The following is a 17,522-nucleotide window of genomic DNA, read 5'->3' on the forward strand; positions in this document are numbered from 1 at the left end:
CTCAGCCCCTGTTTAGATGCAGAGCCTCTAACCTAAATTAATAGATCCTCTGGGGTCTGCAAAACTGGGCTAATATTTTGCAAGAATAGCTCTCCCCTGCTTCTTGCCCTCCACTATGATGAAGACAAAATGCCTTCATTATTGCAGCATTTAACAGTGTGCAGTGTTTATGAAGAGGCTGGAGGATGTGAAGGAATCCAAGCCAATTACATTAATCTCATGGCAAATAAAGCTGCAAATATTTACCTTCACTATACTGCTTTATCTTATTGGACAAGCTCTCGAATGAATCTAAATCCAGTCCTTTAACCTTGCTGGATGGATTGTTCCCTGACATCAGGAGGTCACCTAGACTTTACAGCTGGTCTCCACGAGCAGACACCAGCTCATCTGTGAATTGCATGCTGGATATATAACCCTTATTTAAATCTCTTTCATCTATTGTAGTCCTAAGAGAAGTTTTCCCTGTCTCCATCTGGTTGCTCAGTTTTGCAGCGTGATACTGCAGTGCAAGAGGAATGCAGAATAACCCAATTAAATGAGTAATGAACAATAGAGGAATGCTCAGATTTCTTGCAAGCTATATCAGTTAACCACCATGAATATTTTTTCTCACTACAACCCACTGATACATGGTATAGACAAAATTCTCTTTATGACAACACGCCCCAGGAACATCCCTGTGCTACTGCATGCAAGCCTGGCGTGGGAAACTCCAGCTTTTGCATTTTTATTTTTTCTTATGTGGCACCAAATGCAGTAAATGCAGTGCTTTTGGATGGGACTTCAGCAAATACAAAACATTTAGGGTGTGAGCAACAGATTTAGTTGTGTTGCACAATGGACAGAGGCACTTAGATCATGCCAGCGACACACCGTGTTGGTTCATACTATGGAACAACCAATTTATTTACTGTTCTCCCTACATTTTTCGGTCCTCTTTTCAATGACATCCCCTCTTCAGATTGCATTTCTTTCCTGTTACCACTAGCTATAAACCCAATTATTTGAACTCATTTTTGCCTACCTGCCCACAATGGCCTTTGCACCCAGCCTACATCAGTGGTGGTGGGTGTGCTCAGCCCTAGCAGTGCTTGGTAGAGCACTCAGAAGCTATGGAGGTTTGGAGAGCACCTACAAATAACATTAAGTAAACAAACCAATTATTATGTGTGATCAACATGTCAGGTTTTCCTAACTGGTAGCAGTCCATAACAGGTATATCCACAGGACAGGTCTCAGCACACTTTAGCCTGAAGCCTATTAACACAGTTGTCCAGGAAGACGTTGCTTGAGAGTTGGGGAACATAACAGCTTGCTGTAAGTTCAGCTTTCTGTGATGTTGTGCGTATCATCCTACAGCCCCTGCAGGGTTTTGATTGATGCCATGTAAACACTTTCAATCTCCAGATCTCGGGGATTGGCGGTTTGTTTATTCACCTTCCACTCCCTACATCTGGGAGTAACATTTTGCTTACAGAAGTCCCACACCAGCTTATTCGCCTCATAAACTCAACTTACATACCAGAAATTATACAAATTCTCTGAGCATCCTGGGAGTTTCACTGAAGTCTCATGTAAGAGCCACAGAAAAGCTTGTTGGTATTACCAAGATCCAGATGCAAACCAAGTTGGAAGCAAACAGCAATCTCCTGCTCAGTATATCATCCTGATCTACTCTTTCCTTGGCAGAGGGTGCACATCCCAGTGCCCACCAGTCTCTGCGTATGGGGGGCACACAGTGGTACCACCTGCTCTGAGAGCACACCATGGCCTGGAAGCTGGCACAGGCTGTCCAGAGAAGCTGTGGATGCCTTATCTCTGGAGGTGTTCAAGGCCTGGTTGGATGGGCCCTGAGCAGCTTGATCTGGTGCCTGATTTAGTGGTTGGCAACCCTGCCCACAGCAAGGGAGTTGGAACTAGATGACCTCTGATGCCCCTTCCAACCCAAGCCATTCTATGATTCTACGATTGATTCTATGATTCTGATTTATGGCATTTATCAAACTGAAAGAATTACCGTGAAGCAAATAGAGTTCACAGATATCTACACAGGTAAAAGACTTGTAGCAGGGAGATACTTTCATTGAGTAGGAAAAGGTGGTTCAGAAGCCTTCGGAGCCTGAAATCACTCATTTCTACAAGTAGGGTGTAAATGCATACAAGTGGATGGGATTCAACGACATACACGTGAAGGAGACTCAGAGCTGGAACAAATAATCTGAGAATGTTGTTGAGTCTCCGTCAGATGAAGCCTTTAAATCTAACCAGATAGTCATACAACGTCCTGACTCCAACAAACTATAGCCTTGTAGACATCACAAGCAGAGATTACTCTGGCTGGCATGCAGGGGCTCAGACTAGATGGTGAGGGCTGGAATGTGTTTGGAAATGCTGATCAAGCACAACTCCAGCTGAAGCCAAAGAGGTTCAGACATAGCCAGTCGTGGTGCAGCTCCCCCAGCCCTGGAGGCTCAAGGTCAGCCTGACAGCACACTGCTTTCTGGAAAGAGCACAGGGAGCTTTGAAGTATTTGATTTCTATTTTATTTACTTCCCTAGGGCACTGGGTGTGGACTTTGAACTAAATTGCAATCATTGCTCCCAGCTCTCCTCAGAGGTTTCAGTGCAAGGTATTCTCTCTGACTTCATTTAGAGATTTAAAAACAGTTCCTCCACCATCCCAAGGTGACTGCATCCTGTTACCTTGCCTGAAGACCCAGGGGTCCCAAAGGCTCCAGGTCCCAGCACGTCTCACAAGGCCTTGCAGCATGTCCATTTTAGAAAGAGGTGCTCCCTGTTTTATCATTAGCCATTTAATGCTGTTGTCTGAGTATGGCTACTAACACAGAGAGATGCTGAAATGCTGCTGTTGGAACTGCTGAGTTTATTTCTTCACGTGCTGCTCACGAATATCTTCCAGGAAGGCTTTGCCTCTTGGGTGGTTGCCTGGATGGCTGGGCATCCATCACACCACACAAGGAGAAACCAGGGCTGCCAGCCCAATGACCAGGGCTGTGGCTATGCTAACTGAAGAGGATTTGGAAAACTGCTTGAGAACACATGAGAAATGTCGAGACGTGGCATATAACAGTGTGAGAAGTGACAAAAATGACAGACAGTCCCGTGAAGGTCACATCAATGATGTGAGAAACAGCCCAACTTCTCAGGTCACTGGGGGGAGCCTTGGGGGCTTTTGGGCAGCACAACCATGCAAGGTCAACAGCATCAGTGTAACTGTGCTGCCAAGAATTCCTAGGTATTAGGAATTAGCTCTAGCAAAAATACCAAATCTTGATGTGGATGTTGCAAACCTGGTACTAATGGTGGAATTATTAAGTGGGGAAAAGCTCTTCATATGGGAGAAGGCTGGGATGAGTGTACAGAGGTAGAAATGTGGCAAAAAGGATGCTCAAAAATCGGAAAAAAAAGATAATAGTGCAAAAGATGTGACTGACTCTGCCCAGGGGTGCCTGTCAGGCAGCTCCCTTGTTTGGCCATTCCAGATCTACCAAGACTGTTCCTGTGGTCAGCAGGGTGGGAGAGGGGTGGGATGCTTCACCCAGCTGGCAGGAAAATACCTGGACGGATGGGCTGAGCATCTCAGTAGTGCTGTGCTGCTGCCTCTCCCCAGCCTGACGGCACAGGCAGGTACATCATTGCAGGGGTGTGATGACAGATTGCATGAGCAGATTTCCCCGAATATACCTGATACTTCATCATCATTTTAGAACAGCTCTTGCACTTCATTTCCCTCCTCTTGCAGGTGATCAAACAATATAAAGAAGGAGAAACGGGTTTTCAAAAATCACTCCCTGAATTTGTTTCCAGTCTCACTGACTCTGAGGATTACACAAGTGTAAAATCACTGCCTGCTCAGGAGAAGTCTGTGATTGATACTACTGTGAGAATGATCTCCCCCCCCCCCCCCCCGCCAGTATCACACAGCCACAGCCACAGTGCCTCCCACAACTGCTGTACCTCATCGTTCTCTGCTGAGCTACTACATGAATGCAACTCGAAGCAAAAGGGAACCCACGAAACTGACATATCCATTTCTCTGCAGGTCAGAACACCCAGCCCTGCGGCTCCAACAAGTCAGCAGGAAGGAGCTCTGAGAGGCAGCATAGGAACTGGGGGTCCAGGGCTGAGGAGAAGAAAACCCACTCAGGATTTTAAAGCAGCTCTGCTAAGGTCAGTGTGGCTGGCAGGGTCCTGGATAGCTGCAGTACTTTGCAAGTGCTTGATTTTTTTTTGGAAAAAAAAAAAAAAGTGGCAGAATCTGAAATATTTGATTAATTCATCTCAGTTTTGCTGAACTATCTGTTTAAGGAAAAGAGAAGCAAACAAGCAATTCCAGATGAAATCTTTCATTTTGACATACTTCAAGGGAAATCATTTAGATTTTCATTCAGAGCTAGCTCGTTAGGAAACATCCTTCAATTGTCATTTAAAGAAAAATCTTCAATTGGAAACAAAACATATCATTAAACACACAACAAAAGGCCCCATCTGAAAGTGAGCAGCTGATTGCCTGACAGCAAACAGGAACCCCATCCCAGTACATCATCCAGCTGTGCAGGAGTCCCATTCTGCAACCCCACCCGGGGCCATGATCCAGCAGCAGCACTGACACTCCAGTAAGAACCCTCCCGTGCAACTGTGCAGGCTTTAAGGATGTATCAGCATCTGAGAAGAGATTAAATACAACAGGGAAAATGCACGGAGCAATAACCAAGGCGGGACACTGTAATAAGCCTGGGTTCTGGGTCATTAATTCCTTGTTATCCGCCTTCATTCAAATGCAGTGCAGGTACACACTGCTGCCCTGTATTTTACTGAATCCAAACCTTACCCTGAGGTTCCCACTTGCTGTTCACTTCAAAATGATTTTTGGTGCAGCACCTCCAATGAGTTGTATGCTTTGTGGAGCTCCTTGTATATGCTCTGTTTTGTGGGGGTGCAGCTATATGCACTGGGCTGTCTGCAATGGGCTGTGCCCAGATACTGCAGCCTGAAAGAGGGACACTGTCAGAATCATAGATGAGAGAGCCTCAAGTTGAGCCAGGGGTGGTTCTGGTTGGATGTTAGGAAAAATTTCTTCTGCAAAAGAGTGGTCAGGTGCTGGAATGGCTGCGCAGGGAGGTGGTGGAGTCACCATCCCTGGAGGTGTTCAAGGAACGTTCAGATGTTGTACTGAGGGTTTAGTGGGGAAATATTGATGGTAGGTGGATGGTTGGACTGGGTGATTTTGGAGGCCTTTTCCAACCTTGGTGATTCTATGATTCTGTGATTCAGACTTCCACACTGCAGGACAGACGTGGATGCTGCTCTGCACCCAACCACAGGAACCTCTGGGATAATTACACTGAGCTGTCCCCAGCAATTGGGTTCATCAACATCAGTGAGGCATCTGCTGTGCAGGTGAGATTTAGGGTGCATATATGGGTGTGAGCTCTGCTCATGGTAACATGCCTGGCTTACCAATAAGCAGATGCTTTCATAGGAGCAGGGGAGGAGAAATGGAATCACAACCCTTCTGCCACCGAGGCTTAAACAAAAGCTAATGAGTTAACGAGATCACAGTGATCACTGACAGGAGCTGCTTTACCCACCTGGATCAGAAAGGACGCACTTTTAAGAACTGTAATTGCTACATAAAAAGCTGACTGAAATTCCACCTTCTTTATAGACACTGCAGTCCATATTGAAGTATGCTGTTTTCAGCATGTAGTTTGACCAGCTCTGCAACCCCCCTGTGCACACGTAACAAAGTGCTCAATTTTAGAATGACTTTTGCTTCTCAACTGCCCAATATCTGTGTTTTATGTACCAAAAAAATACAATTCATTGAACCACAATAAATATCCATGAGACCACAGACATTTGGATTTGACCAGATCTAGACAATGAATTTCAGTTCAGTATTGCAGTCCAATTTGTTTTGCTATTAATTCTAGTGAGGACAATTGATCAATTGTTTTAATTTTAAATCAGAGAGCTAATATCCCACTTTGGCTTCCCTTGTGGTCTTCCAGTTACTGCCTCTGAGCAGTGAAAATCACTTTTGCTTCTTCTTCTATTCTGTAGTTAATTCAGCAACCCCATATGAAGAATATTAGCTGCTCTTTCCCCATTAGATTGGAGATAATGCTGTTTCTTTACTTTTAATTATATTTGTTCCAAGAAAACCCAAATCTGAACAATAATGTGTAACTCTATGATCACTGCAAAGTCCAGGGCATGCAGACTCACAGATGAGCATGAGATTGGGCAAAGCCATTGTCAGAGGTCTGGAGAGGCTTAGAGTTCTTTACATAGCCATTGACTTGCCTTCCCATTACTGTAGTATTTCTATTGGCAGTGCCCATGCAAGTGTAGAGCTGGGAATAAAGGTGGCTGAACGCACTGTGTCTGCCTTCTGACACCATCTGCTATCCTGCCTCTCCCTTACTTGCATGTACCCGGGGTTCCTCTGGCTGTACTGTGGCTGTCACTTCTCCACCTCAGGGTTGTCAGAGGTCTTCTGCCCTTCCTCTTCCTCCCTCCTTCTCTTTTTGTTTTTGCATCTTAACCTTGCAGCAACCATCTCTGTATTTGGGTGCAGGTTCTGCCCCAAACCTCACCTGCATTCTGCTGACTCCTCCGCAGATATGAAATTAGAGTCTTGATTGAGGGTGACCTCCCCACATTCCTTTTTCTCATGAGCCTCCAAAAGGTCTTATTTTGGAAGTGAGGATGTTGAGAAGAAATAAATGTGTTGAGCTTTGTTTGCTGTGTTCCTCTTTCAGAATCAATTACTCCTGCAACTCTCATTTGTTAGCAGATTTATTGCTTTGATTTCTTACTGCATAACGATATCCCCAGCTCTGGTCTCTCCAGGCACCCAGAGTGGTGGCAAATTGCATTTGTAGTTTGTGGGTCAGAGGCTCCAGCTCAGATCCTGGTGGCAGTTCAGGAAAGAGGTAAGTAGTGATTTCATTTTAAGTTCTGCAAATTAGCTGTGGTTCATTCTGCCTCTTCCCTCGACACTTTTGGTCTACTCTAATTCCAGTCTCTGCAGATCTGCTCTGTTCCCACTGAAAAGCTTACTTTGTGAGCTTAATTTAACTTGAGTTGATGCTCCATAGATCATTCTGCAGCCAGAGCACACTGTGCTCTGTGATCCTGCTGATCTGTACATGATAAACCGAGCCAGACCGGGTCATGGCTGTGAGACCATCGGGAAGCTGATGCTGCTGCAATCCGTGATCTTAACTTGCTGGTCTGTGCTGTAATAGGTCAAGTCATTGAGGATTACTCATAGGGAAATGGCTGGGATGACTCTCACCAGGTCATCTACTTCACCATCCTGCTCTGAGGCACTGATCCCACCTGTGTTAATCCTGACACTTCAGCTTAGCTTAGACACTCAGAGGGCTGCAGCTGGACTCCTTCAGTGAGATTGATTTCCCTGCTTTCTGTGCTAAATGAACGGGTACAGCTGTTGTGGGACTGGGAGGGCTCTGGGATTTCCATTTAAAAGATTATTCCACCATTCTCAAATATGCTTTCATTCCAGTTTTAGCAGAGTCCCAGCACTCACCCTTCATCAGGAGCCATGCTGTTGGCCCGCAGAGCTCTGAGTGCAGGTGATAACCTTTAGGTCACAGCTTTCTGCTCCCTTCAGCCACAGTGATCACTTCTGAGAGCAGCCTAGCACGGCTTTGCTGCTCACCCAGGGGCTGTGAGATCCTTCCCTTCACCCACAGGCTCTGGCCCTCTCTCCCAGCCTAAGGATGCTGTGGCACATTCCACTGTTTAAATCTGTGATTGCTTTGGAAGTCTGCATCTTTAAGCTGAACTCAGGGCTTCCTGCCTGCCCAGTCTTTGGTTCCATGCTCACAGCTGGCACTGCTTCCTTGCAGGATGGCAAAGGAAGGTGGCTTAGCAACATACTGGATATCTGGGGCTCATCCCTGCAAGGCAGAGCCCCGATCTCTGGCTCCAGGTGAACAAGAGTGGTCACAGAAATATGGTCTGTAACAACCCCTGTGTATGGCTCAGCTTTATAAGCTGGCCATAAAAGCCACACTTGCACATAGCACAGGGTCTGGGGTGTGAATTCATTGGTATGAGGGACTGACACCTTCAGCTGCAGCCAAGGAAAGGCTGTAGCCAAGTAGTTTCAACCTCCATAGATCCTCCTTTAGAAGACAAGGAGATACATCAGTGAGGTCTTTATGCTGCTTGTGCAAACCCCTGGGCACAGCTGTCTGCACTGCCCCCCCTGGGGGCACAAGGAAGAAACAGTGAGCGATGCAAAGCTGTGCTGGACCTGTCTGGGGGATGCAGACTACATCCCTGTATGTCTAAAGGGGCTGTGAGGACTTGTTTGGCTTTGTAAATTCTTCAGTGAAGCATTGATAGCATCTGGCAAATGTGCTTCTTGCTCCCCCACCTGTCCCACCCACTGCTCCAGCTCACACCAAACACTGTCACCAGGTTTGGAAAGCTGACACAGGATCTGAAGTCTTGAAAGGGTGGACAAAGGAGAAACCTGGTTATCTAATGGATTGTAAGATAAGGACAAGCTAATCACATCCATCTTCCTCCCTGACAACCCAGTGAATACCTGGTGCAAATGGGAGGTGATGAGGACAGAAAGCAATGACGGAAGCCCTGAACACAACAGAGATGCTGCTGAGGATGACAGCTGCTTTCCTCTGCCCCCAGAACTGAAAGCTTCCTACAACAGCATGTATTTATCATAACCCATAACACAGAGAAACGGGAAAGGAGCCCAGGGTAGGAGAGGAGCCCTCAGTTTGTCTGTATACTGCACGGTCCTGCAGGCGGAAAGGTGGAAGAGATGAGATAGAGAGGAGATGTATCGTCTGCTGGGCTCTCTCTTTCTATGTCATTAATCAGCTTCTCTTCTCAGGTCATTTGTATACAGTAGAACTTAAAGCCAAACAAAGCCTGTGGAATGATTTGTGCCCTTATGAATTCTTAATTCAAGCGGGACAGCAGATAATGTCCCTCAAAATGTTTCTGCTGTGCTTTACAGCAGTCGCCAATTAATTACTGCAGGGATGGTGCTTCAGGACCACCTCCTCCCCTAGATAAATATGTCCTGTGACAGAGGAAGTTCTTATTCCACACACACAGCGCACAGGGACAGCTCTGCAATGCAAAAACAACTTTGTCTACTGTAGGAGAGGGATTCTGACACCAGGAACAATGTAGACACTGTGCAGTACTTTCTGCTCAGGAAAGCTGTGTATCTTGCCATGCAGGCTGGGGTCTGTGCTGGTAGGGAGCAGTGGTGATGTTGTGTCTAAAGGCAGGTTCCCAGTGGAGCAAACCAAGCACAAATGCAATTAGCAGAGCCTTAGGAAAGCTCAGCTCCAACTGTAGCATCCTACAAAAGGCCTTGTTACAGCTATTGATGTGTAGCAGTACCTCCACCCGTATTACCCTTGGAGTCGATGCACGTTTGTCATTATCTCAAAGCTCAACAGAAACGAAAGTCTCTGGTTAGTTTTACATCTGGTTCTTTAATACCAACACATTAAGGGTGCCCAGCTCCTGGTAGTCAATGAAACAATGCAGGCAGTGGGCTTTGGGCTGACTGCTTTCAACCTTTCAAGTTAAGACAGGTATGGAAATCTATCTGCAATTTCCCCTGTAACTATTTGTTCTAAAACAAAACAAAGGAAAGAAGAAGAAAGGAAAAAAAGGGTCCTACACCAATTCTAACACTCTCTAAACCAATTCTAAACTGAAAAACTTGCTACTCTGGGATTGTATACATATTTCTTTGAGATATAAATGGGAATTAATGAATAACCCCCACGTACTCAGTGCCTTTGAGATTTTTCAGGTGAACCAAGGCTGACTGCAGGCAGTGGGAGTCGTTACACAAAATGCAAAGGGTTTGGGATTGGAGCTGCAAGGAGAAAGATGACCGTGAATAACTCACTGCCTCCCCTGGCCTGCCTCCTCCCCGGTGCTCAGTGCTCGTGGATGAATTACATAAACCTCACAAAACTCTTCTGTGGTTTATCTGTGCACCCACTTTGCAACACAGTAAATTGCGAAACGGAGAGGTCAAACCCATATGTTTCCTCCAGAGCAACATGCAGATTATTGGGAGATGGAAGAGAAGTGCCCAGGGGTCCTGACTCACTTCCAAACGAGAAGAATGAAACAATGAATGGAAAGATTCAAGATCATAATAAATCTTGCTCTGAAGTCTTTAATAATGAGGCTTTATTGTAAATCCATCACAAAGAAACATTACATGGAGCCACCAAATAGGTCAGGTTAATTACATCACCTGAAAATGGTGTGATACCTCGAGCCTTCATAAAAAAAAGTAATCAAATCCCCTAGGAGCGAGAGATGACTTTTTTAATTAGTTGAGCACTAAAATCTCTGTGCTAACACCTCACAGTGTTCTTCTAGCTTAGCTAGACAAAATATGACATTTACAAAGTAAGTAGCAATTAGGGCTGCTTATCTGTGTGCCAGTTCGCATCCTCCATGGTTAGCCCTTCACAGCGTAACAAAAAACCTCTTTGCCAGCCCCACAGGCTTGGTGAGAAAAGACATTTGCATTGAGCACCTTCCCTCATTCTGCTGTGTGTGCGCAGCCTGTGACCTCCATTCCACATTTCCTACTAAAGCTGGCATGCTGAATAGAATCAGAGAATCTGGTTTTGGCTGGAACAGATCTCACAGCCCACCCAGGTCCAACTCCCTGCCATGATGGGGGACACCCCCACCAGGTCAGGCTGCCCAGGGCCCCATCCATGAGGAAATGAAGCATCTGCAGCTTCTGCAGACAAACTGTTCCAGTGCCTTATCACGGTCACAGGAATTTCTGTATCTAATCTAAATCTACCACCCTTTTGTTAAAAACGTTATCCCCTTGTCCTATCACTAAACACTACAGGGAAGAGTCTCTGCCCATCTTTCTCACAGGCCTCCTACAAGTATTGTAAGGCAGCAGTAAGGTCACCCTGGACTTCTTTTCTCTAGGTTGAATATCCCCAAGCGACCAGACAGTGTTGGTTCAGGAATTGGGAAGGGGACCTGGGAGGTATCCTCAGCCCTTCCTATGACTTTCTGGGTGACACTGGGGAAGACTCTGAGCTATTCTTCACCTCATTCTGCAGCTCCAGTGCTGACAGCCCCCATGTTTGCAGCTCACATTCCCTCTGGCTCCCAAACTCTCCCCAGCCCTCCATTTTCAGCAAAATCCCAAAGTTCACAAGTTCCTTACACTTACCAAACCAAGGAGGATATGCTCCATGTCCTAGGGATGCCAAGCTGAGGGGACACAGTCCACAGCTACGGATGCGCCAAAGATGTAGCTCCATTTAGCTGTCCAGCTGATGCAGTTATAACATTAAATACCAATGGGAACATATCCAAAGCTTGCTTTAGACAGAAACACTCCTTTAGATTGTGCTGTGCTCGGGATCAGTCACAGTTCCCCTTTCCAAGTCCCCTTTGGCTTTTTTTTTTTTTCAAATGGAGCCATCTGTACAGGGTTTGCCAAAAATAGTTTTTGAAGGGAAATCATCTTTCCAAAAGGAACAAATATTTCCCTTGAAGAACTGAATTCTCTTCGAAGTGTTCTCCTGGTAGGTTTCATGTTTTGAAAACCTGAAGCATTTTTCAATTCTCAAAACAGGATTTTTCCCACTTTTCATCCCCAAATACCCTTTTCACAGGAACTGTTATTATATTATTGCAATATCTTATCCTCCTTGTCTGTAAGGTATCAGCAAAGATCTGTATTACCGAGTTATATTAAAACATCTATTTATATTTTCCCACTTGAAGCACATGGTATTTTTACCAGCCCCACTGTGCATCCCCCAGCAGCCATCCCAGCACTCTCGATAACACTGGCAAGATGCTAATAGTGTCACCAAAGCTTTTGCACCCAGAGAAGGTATGTTTCAAGCTTCAGTAATTGCTCTGAGCTCCGCAGACTAATAATTGCCAGGCAGGGGAGCTGTGAGTCACCAAGGCACCTAATTCTGTGACCCGCAGAAGCACCTGGAGGAGGCAAAGGTTATTTAAGAAAGCAACACTTCTCCTTTCTGGTTAAATTCAGTATCTTTGTGTTGCTTTGCCAGTCAATATGTAGTTGTCTAAAGAGTGCAGAGTGTGACATATGAAAGTGGTAGGTGTTATTACTAAGCATATTAAACTGACAAGAAAAACACAGGGCTCAGAGACGGCTGAAAGGCACTTTGAAGTCTCACCAAGAAAAACAAGCCTGAGACGTAATCCTTGACCCAGGCTTGTGCAAATGAATCCCAGAAGTCCAAGGAGAGATGAGGTTCACGCTGTAAAAGACAACCAGAGAGGAGGACTGGGTGGTTATACATAAGTTGAGTTTTGAAAAAAATAAGTTGAAACTTAAGAGGGCTCTGAGAAAAAAATGAAATAAAGAAAATCACTTTCTATATATAAACCTGGAGAGGGAAAATGCTGGGGAGGGAGAAGATCCAACAGACAAACTTGGCACGGGAACAAAAAGTGTATGCTAGCTGTGAATAAATTCAGGCTGGGAAATTGAAAGAAGTTTTCAGCCATCAAAGGAACAAAATCCCAGACCAGGCTTTGACAAGGATGAGGGGGAGGAAGAGAAGTAACTGGGTGTAAGACGAAGGGCAAGAGAAAGGCATTGAGAGAGCAAGTTGCTTCCTGAGCACACACAGAACATGTGCCCCTGGTCCTGCAGAGTGACTGCAAGCCCAGGACTGAGAGCTTGGCTGCTGCAATGGCACCATCTGCAATCCTGGGGCACCCTGCTATTGCAGGACATGAAGGGAGCCTGCAGGAAAGCTGGGGAGGCACTTTTTGTAAGGGCATGTAATGACAGGATGAGGGGAAATGGCTTTAAACCGGAAGAGGGTTGATTTAGATTATATATTATGAAGAAATTCTTTACTGTGAGAGTGGGGAGACACTGGAACAGGTTGCCCAGTGAGACTGTGGATGCCCCTTCCCTGGAAGCACTGAAGGCCAGGCTGGATGGGGCTGTGAGCAACCTGGTCTATAGCAGGGGGTTGGAACGAGGTTATTTTAAAGGTCCCTTCCAACCCCAACCATCCTATGATTCTATGATTCTATGACATTGATGTGAAATGCTCAGAGTGAAATGCCCATAGCAGCCCACCCATCCCTCCCCAGCACCTCCCTCAAAGGCTGACGTGACATTTCCTCCCTGCCATTTCATTTCCTTTATCCACTAGGTCAGGGAGCACTTTGGTAAGGTCACAGCAGTTCTGGTCACTGCTGTTCTGACCTCATTCTAACGACATCAGTGTGAAGCAGAAATGAGTCTTACCAGCCTGAATTCTGGGCTTAGAGATCGAGAGGTTTCTCCAAAAACGAGGTTTCTCATAGAAACCCTGGTCTATGGCTTTATAGCACGAGCTCTGCCTTCAGGAGTGCTGTCTCAGTTTCATATTCGCATTTATCACATGGCCTAGGGCAACTCTCCCTACCAACATAATGGGTCTAATGAAGAGGGATTTTGGAACAAACAGTGGGTTTTTTAATTACTAATTTGTTGTTGTTGGAGAATGTTAGGAAAAAAAAATAACACGAAAATCATTTTGCTGTGAACTGAAACTTTTCTTGTTTTAATCAGGGACGAATGAAAAAGCAAAAGATGTCCAGGGTCAAATGAAACATTTCTTTAGGTATTTTATTTTACAAATCTTCTTCAAGTATTCTAAACTAACTTAGAATTGAAATATTTTAAATGAAATATTTGACTGTGTTTCTAAACAGACTATCCTGGTCTACCAGCCTGCTTTGCCTGACCATTGTCATTTTTCTCCACTAAAATACATTTGCACAAAGCTGTTTTCCTAGCCCTTCAAAATCATTCTGTACAACTTTTATGCAACTCTTCCATTCTATGGGAGAGTCATGAGCAGAGAGTGACGCTATGTTCCTTTTCAATCCTTTCTGCCCTCTATATGACTGGGGAGAATTACAAGCAATTAGGCAACCTGCCTCCAACATCTGCCAATACCCACGGAGACAGCGACACAGGAAGCACATCAGAAGATCCAGAAGGTAACACTGAAGATGTGAAACCAAGCTATTCTACCTGGGGAATCTACTTGGGGTAACAGTTGGAAGAAAGCAGCCATGGGATCTCCAGAGATGGTAGATGAAGAAGTATGTAGAGGATGTGATGGTCCTGATGGACACCACAGTTTCTGACTTAGGACAATTAGTTTCCAACCTTTGGAAAGAGATTTGTTGACTCCCTGCATAAGTCAGGTAGCTCATCTGGTTTGCTCTCCCTTGTGTTCCTTCAACCAAGATCAGTAGAGAAACGATTATTGCTATTTCTGTGTGGTTTTGTGTTTTTTGTTTGTTTGTTTTTCATACAGCTTATTTATCCAATGTTTGCAACAACAATAAACAGACAAATCTGGGCGATGAAATATTTCTATGAGATCCTATTGTGTTGGTTGCACAGAGAGATGTTGTGAGCTATTTTGTTTATTTATTTTGTGTATGAACACCTGGCTGCTTATGATTCATCAGAAGAACATTGATACAACCAAAAACACCCATTCAGAGCTTGCACAGGGACACAGAACATTACTGGGTTTGTCCTTTGCAGATGAAGATTGGGCTTCCTGGGTCATGCCAATGAGGGACATGATGGGATGGTCCTCTTAGATATACAACAGAACAGAACCAAATTGCAAGCCTGAAAATCATGTCCACAGATCACAGAGAAAACCAAGCCTATCACCAAGCGAGTCTGGAAGTGACTAATTCATTTAATTTTCGATGATATGGAATTCATGCCTGGCATCTGAAAACTCTTTTATTTTGTAAGAAGCTTTTACTTTGAAACCGAAACCGAAATTGAAAGCAAAAGACTGAAAATAAGAAGTGAAGTGAGCGTTTCAAAAAGAGACTGAAAGAAATGTTTGTGTAACAGCCAGCAAGAGACAACGCTTGGCTTTTTGCTCAACCACACTGCTACAACTCATGCAGAGCCTGATATTAGAGACTAGGTTAAATAAACCCTAGAAATAATGCTAGATGTTCACCAAGGGACTGGTAAACCGTGTTGCTTTTCTGCATAAGAAAAGACTTCTATTTAAATGTGCAGGCAGCCTTCAGCTCAATTTACTGGTACAGATTGGGCAGCTCAGAGTCAGAGTGAATACAGAAAATGTCTTCTTATATGCAAATGGAAGATCACATTTTTTTATGGAAGCACCTTTAATAGTTGGAAATTAGCAAATGTTTCCCGATCCTTGTTAAAAGCAAAAAAGAAAAAAAAAAAGCCTTAATCTAATCTTCCCAGATGAAAATGACATTAATTGAAAGTTTGATTCTATTCTCTAATGAGTTTTCCTGTTGCATTGTAATTAATAACTACTTACACCTGAGAGAAGTTGGTATCCTTTCAAATTAGGACATTACTTACAAATACATCCATGTCTTTCACAAGTTCTTAAGGATGCCATGCACTGTCCTCACAGTGACTGTCAAGGTCACCCAAGCAAACCCTTGCTGGATGCTGTAGCAGCTGATGGGCAGGATACTGTTGCATGTCCACTAAGAGCTGAGCCCACCCTCTACCTGGAGTCCTCTGAAAGCCAAGACCCTATGGCACATCTTCACAGTGACTCAAACACAGCAGATCTTACTGTCCTTCTACAGTGGGGCGTATCTCACAACCCCCCTTAGCCTCAGCATTTGCCCAATATCTGCCAGATGTGTTCAATGCCAGGCAGGACGGATGGAAGCAGATGTGCCAATCACAGGGCACTCAGGCCCATCCATCTGCTGTTTCTCCTCTGGGCTACTTGTAAGTCATCCCAAAGGCAACAGAGTGGATGGTCTTGAGCCACACTTGACCTCTTAACTTGGCTGGAGGCTGCTCTGAGCATCCAGCACACAACACACTTGGATGCCTCCTGAGACTCTATAAGAAAGGCTTCAAGGATATTTTTTCTCCTTGCTCCCGGTAAAGACAGAAAGGCGAGGGAACACAAGCACTGCAAGAAGCAAGCTGACATGTGGATGCCCCTTCCTGCACAGGGCTGTCACCATTCCCACTAATGCAACACACACCCGCAGCCAGGGATAGTGCTTACAACATGGAGCCTCGACACGTGCTGCAGGATTCAGGCCAGTTCCCATCAAAGTCAAGCTGATTATTTTAATTAGCTTTGTTTCCTTCTAGCCCCCTGACTCTTTACTCCGCTTATTATGGTAACTGATTTAAATGTTAAGTTGTTAACCTCAATCACAACCCAATTAAAAAGTCCACCATAAAATACAGTGATTTTGCCATCTTGACTGAAAATAATTAATGCAAGTGATAGAAAAATAACTCCCACTCATCACGCCTGTCTGGGGAATGTGGCACAGAAGTGGGGACCATTTGCCAATTGCGATTGTCACCTACTAATGGCACCGACCCTTTTTGCATCCCCGCAGGTAGAACGGACACTGGGGAGCCCAGAGATCAGAGCACAGGGAGCTGGAGAGGAGGTCACTGTGGAGTTCCATTATGCCTCTAATGATACCAAGAGGAAAGCAGGCTCCTGCACTGCAGGAAAAACCTTGGGGGCTAAAGCTTCGACAGGGACATGGTGGAAAGCCTGGAAGCCTCATCCAGCAGCTGAATGGAGGCTGGTCTTCCAGCCCTTGGAGAAGGTTGGCATCAAGTCCTTGGTGAAAAATGACTTGAATTCAGAAGTGTTTTCTTTTTTTCTTTTTTCTTTTTTCTTTTTTTTTTCATTGCTTCTAAAACCTTATCAGAATTGCATTCTGGTGTTACAAAGCATTAAGATCACGTTTTCCCTTCTGTCACAACGAGAAGAGAGTTAAAGAAAAACTATTTGCAATTGGCCAACCCCTAATCCCAGGGACTGAAGGCTTTTACTAAAATGCAACTTGCTGCAGCCTTAGGCTACACCTAAAAGGACTTCTCCTGTCTGCCAGCACCTCCAGATCAGCCTTTCCCTCCTTCCAATACACACTAACCTCCTCAAATTTCCCTGCTCAGAAACATCCCTCTACCATCAGTTTCCCCCCCCCATGACAACTCAGAAACCCACCACAAAGCTTTTTGCAATGCAGCTTGTGTCAAAATCCCTTGTTCCCACCGCCACACACGCACACACGCTCACAGACCTCTATTTACAGATTGCAAATTGCCTTTGCAGCATGCACACACACACCAATCTCGGCACAGCAGGGACCTGGGTGCGCTGTCGGAGGAGCAGCAAGGAATGCTGCTGGTCGCTATCGGTGTGTTGATAGCTCGGGCAATGCTGCGGCTTGTTCTCCAGGCTGCAAAGCTGGGGAAGTGCTATATAAAACGCTGGGCATGGATGTGTGCCAGGAGGTAGTAAACAAACTGGGAGCTCTGTTTTTCCTCTGGCTTTCACTCCAGAGCCTTGTCTGTCTGTGGAGGAGCGTGCCCGGCTGCACTGGGCAGATTTTTCAGATTCTAAAACCGGC

At 45.2% G+C, this 17,522-nt stretch overlaps 1 protein-coding gene across 3 annotated transcripts in view; it reads right to left on the reverse strand.

Moving 5' to 3' along the window:
• The window catches only part of SHISA6 (shisa family member 6), a 222,315-nt gene that overhangs the window by 120,813 nt on the left and 83,980 nt on the right, over positions 1–17,522 (reverse strand). The gene's annotated exons all lie outside the window — the stretch shown is intronic.

Source organism: Gallus gallus, chromosome 18, assembly GCF_016699485.2.
Source record: "Gallus gallus isolate bGalGal1 chromosome 18, bGalGal1.mat.broiler.GRCg7b, whole genome shotgun sequence".
In the NCBI taxonomy this organism is placed as follows: Eukaryota; Metazoa; Chordata; class Aves; order Galliformes; family Phasianidae; genus Gallus; species Gallus gallus.